This window comes from Notamacropus eugenii, chromosome 2 (assembly GCF_028372415.1).
Source record: "Notamacropus eugenii isolate mMacEug1 chromosome 2, mMacEug1.pri_v2, whole genome shotgun sequence".
NCBI classification, from domain to species: Eukaryota; Metazoa; Chordata; class Mammalia; order Diprotodontia; family Macropodidae; genus Notamacropus; species Notamacropus eugenii.
The window spans coordinates 431,942,961-431,947,856 of NC_092873.1; positions in this window are offsets into that span (position 1 = coordinate 431,942,961).

The window sequence follows — 4,896 nt, forward strand, 5'->3', positions numbered from 1 at the left end:
GAGGCAGTGAGGGGTGGGGCCCAGACTTGTAAGCCCGGGCCTCCCAGAGAGCTGGGTGGAGGGATCTGGCTTGAACCCCCTGGGTGAGACTGCAAAAACACAGCTTGCATTGGGAAAATGTAGATACCAAGACTTAAAGGTTGCTCACAGAATACTAGGATTTAGAACCAAAGGCAGCCTAATGTAATCTGCTTCAACCCCTTTATTTTTACAGAAGAGGAAACTGAGGCTTTAAGAAGGGGAGAATGGAGAACAGCACACAAACCTTGACTCAAAAAATGAGTCTTTCCACTACACTAAGGTAAAAAGACAAGGAGATGCCCGTCTAGTCACTTGGCATTTTTCAATTGAGTTAGGGTAGACAAAGTTTATAAAGGTGAAAGAACTTAAGAACACTTACCAAACGATATATTAGGGAGTAGATTGGCCCCTCCTCTGCTCCCCTCCTCTCCCCCTCTCCCCTGCAGGGCCATCTCTGGTCATCCTGATGAATATCTGGTTACTGGATCCAGACGACTTAGAAGGAGAAAGTGCGGCTGGTGACCTGCACAGCCCGGCCTCACTCAAAACAAAGTCAAGTGCAAATCATGTCACCATTTTTCTGATATCATGGTCTTTTTCAAAAACAAAGGACCAACACAATAACAACAACCTCTCCCCTCCCCTCTTCCCCTCCTCTGCTGTTTTCCTTATTTTTCTAGGTACACAAATTTAGATCTATTTTCTCTGCCTAACCAGTAGTTGTTTTTACCTTGGAGTGTTCTGACAATGGACAGAAATCTACCACAACCTCTCTGGAATCCCATAGATGGTGTCTGAGGCAGGATTTGAACTCAGATCTTCCTTACTCCAAGTCTATCTGCTGTGCTAATATTAGGCTCACATCTTTAGGGATAGGTTTAAAATGACACCCAAGAGTTCTTCCTTGAGGAAGTCACACCTCCTCATTTGGAGGCAATCGTCCTGGAAATAGAACTTCTTTGGATCTGTGATCTCATCAGTGGACCATTCCTTCTCTCAGTACTGTTCACAGTCCATATATAGTTCCTCATCCTGTGGGAATCTCACATATGTTCTCGCACAGATCCGGCACAGAAAATCTACCCATTCTACAGATGTACTTACATTTTGTAAGTGCCAAGCTGCTCCCCTGGTTTCCCTTACTTTCATCACATGACCAGCCTTCCTCCTTGACTAGTCAGGCATTTTCTTGACAATATTTATCCCTTCTGGACCCTACCATTGGAAATTCCCTGGTCCTCCCCTTCCCTTCTGAGGAAGTAATTGGCCTGACACAAAAAGGAAAGCTTATGACTGAAGTGTGCTTATACCTAGAAATAGTACTAGTAGTGATAGTAACAACAACTGACATTTATATAGAGGATACTATGTCAGGCATGGTGCCAGGCACTTTGTATTGTCACATCTGGGGTAGCTAGGTGGTGCAGTGGGTAGAGCACCAGTGCAGGAGTCAGGAGGACCTGAGTTCAAATCTCACCTCAGACACTTGACACTCACTAGCTTTGTGATCTTGGGCAAGTCACTTAACCCCAGTTGCCTCATCCTGGGTCATCTGCAGTCATCCTGATGAATATCTGGTCACTGGATTCAGATGGCTCTGGAGAAGAAGTGAGGCTGGTGACCTATACAGCCCTCCCTCCTTCAAAGCAAAGTCAAGTGTAAGTCATGTCACCATTTCTCTGATGGCATGGTCTTCTTCAGCAATGAAGGACGAACACACATTACTTCATCTGATCCTCACAACAACCCTGGGAGGTAGGTACTGTTATTGTTTCCTTTTCCAGATGAGGAAACTGAAGCAAATAGGGATTGAGTTACCCAGGGTCACCCAGCTCCTAAGTGTCTGAGGTTATTCAGTTAGCAAGCATTTATTAGGTGCTCACTGTGTGCTAAGTGCTGTCAATAGAAAGAAAGACAATAAATAGTTTCTGCCATTCAGGATTCTGAGAGAGACCACATGCAAATAAAGAACTATGCACATAGAAGATATTGACACTTGCAAATGGAAAGTTATCTGTAAGCAGGCACTGGGGGATGATGAACCTCCTATAGAAGGTGAGATAAGAACTGAGTTTAAAGTAAGCCAGGGAGGTGAAGAAATGTCCACCACCTACCTTCTATTGATTCTTGGTGTTTGGAGTTCAGTGATTGTTGTACTGATCCAAGATTCATAGATTCTGCGGTTACCAGAACACTATTTGTGCTCAAAAGAAAGTTTAGTGCTAGAGATAAGCTTGAGATTATTAAAAATACTGTACAGCTTTCCAAATGCAATCCAGTTTACCTCTCTTCCCCCATTCAATTTGAGGTCCAATTCATTGTCTGTCTACATTGGCTGTAAAGATGTGTAGGCATTGGCTACCTTTGTGACCCTGGGGAAGTTAACTGACTTTGGAGGCAAGTCATTGAACCATTTTAGGCCTCAGTCTCCTTATCTGTAAAATGAAGGTTTAAGACTAGATAATCTGAAAAGTGTTTTCCAGGTTTAAAATTCTGATTTGACCAAATATTATAATATTAAAAAACATAATTTGATGAAATAATGCAATCAGCTGCATATCCACCTAGTTAAAAAATTTTTTCTTGGACCCATCGTGTGATTTCACTGATATGAGGAACTTCTTTTAAAACAACTCCCTCTACCAATTTAAATCTTCACCTGTTTTGTAACTTTGTCTTCGAGAGTTGCCTGTGTCACTGAGAGCTTAAGTGGCTTACTCAGGGTGATATACCCTGTGTATGTGAGATTCAGGGCTTAAAATCAGGTCTTTCTGTCTTTGAGGTTTGCTTGGGCTAGCCCTCTAGCCATTACAACTAGGCTGTCTCTTTTCTGCTAATGTTATATTTTTAAATTTCTGTTTTTGAGAGCTAGAAGTTTGCATATATCAGAGTCTGACATAGTTCATAGCCAGAGACCTAGTGAAGATCATTTTGCATGACCCTTACAGTGCTGGTTCAAATTAAATGTAACCACATATACTCATGGCAAGTCAGGACCAATAGCTTCATTTTCTGCAGGCCAGAAGAGAGAGGAACAGGAACAGACAGGCACACCAATAGAGACAGAAAGAGACTGAGAGACACAAAGACAGAGACAAAGAGAAAGACAAAAAGGGAGGTCAAATAGCTTCCCTGACTTAGCTCATTGTCAGCAAAATGTCCATTTTTTTCCCATTTCTAACTGTTGTTCAAGGCACTCATACCATGTGTTAACTATGTAAAGTCTCCCTCTTTGGCCACCCCATCTGTGGCTCTCCTTTTGATTTCTTTATACTCCAAAATTCAGTCTCCTCCCATATTATCCAACCAGATCTCTCCTTCCTTTAATGTGTCAGATGGCAGAAGAAAATCACTTTGATTAAATTAATCTGTTTGGGGGGCGAATCCAAGATGGCAGAGTAGAAAGATGCACATACACTGGCTTTTACCCCATGGCCCATAAAACACCTGTAAAGAAGAACTCTCAACAAATTCAAGGGCAGGAGAAGCCACAGAAGAATGGAGTAGAGGAGATTTCCAGCCCAAAGTGAGTAGAAAAACTGATGGGGAAAGGTCTGTCACACCTGGATGCAGAACAGAGCCCAGCCCAGCCTTGGCTACGTGGCACCAATAGGAGCAGATCCGAGCAGGCTTCAGAGGCAGAATCTCCAGCAGTAGCACAGATCCCTCAACGCACAGGCTCTAAAGGTCAGTGAGAGGGTCTTTGTGACTGGCTGGGAAGGGAGCAGGGTGGCCTCCTCAGGTGACAGCAGTTGAGGCAGCAGCAGATGGACAGGGGCTACCAAGGCAGGCAGCAGCCCATGTCTATTGTTGAAGGTCTCATAGTAAAGCCCCTGAGGGAACTGAGCACTGTGTTGCATCCCTGCCCCTACCTGAGCAGGTGATCTTAATCTCACATTAAATAGGGGCCCTGCTCCCCCCATAAAGCCTCTGAGGGTTTGGAGCAGCTCATCTGAATCTCAGCCCCCACTGCTGCCTTGGTGGAACTGGAGGTGAGATGGGTATGGAGAGAAAACTCAGAAGTCAAGTAACTGGATGGGAAAATACCCAAAACAGGGAAAAAAAATAAGACCATAGAAGGTTACTTTCTTGGTGAACAGGTGTCTCCCCCATCCTTTCAGATGAGGAAGAACAAGGCATACTGTCAGAGGATCTCAAGATCCCTGCCTCCAGGGCCTCCAAAGGTAACTTAAAGTGAGCTCAGGCAATTGAAGAGCTTGAAAAACGGGTTAGCAGCTTACTAAAGAAGAACCAAAAAAATGCTGAGGAAAATAACACCTTTAGAAAGAAGGTAACTCAATTGCAAAAAGAGGTCCAAAAAGCCAATGAGGAGAAGGAGGCTTTAAAAAGCAGAATTAGCCAAATGGAGGAGAAGATTCAAAAGCTCACTGAAGAAAATAATTCATTGAAAGAGAGAATTGATTTCAGGGAAATGAATGACTATGAGATAAACCAAGCAGTTAAAAAAGAAAACCAAAAGTCTGAAGAAATAGAAGATAATGTGAAACATCTCATTGGAAAAACAACTGACCTGCAAAATAGATCCAGGAGAAACAATTTTAAAATCATGGGACTACCTGAAAGCCATGCTCAAAAAAAGAGCCTAGACATTATCTTCCATGAAACTATCAAAGAAAATTGCTCTGATATTCTAGAACCATAGGGCAAAATAAATATTGAAGGAATCCACCCATCACCTCCTGAAAGAGACCCAAACAGAGAAACTCTTAGGAATATTGTGATCAAATTTCAGAGTTCCCAGATCAAGGAGAAAATACTACAAGCAGCTAGAAAGAAACAATTTGAATATTGTGGAAATTCAATCAGGATGACACAGGATCTGGCAGCTTCAACATTAAGGGATCGAAGGACTTG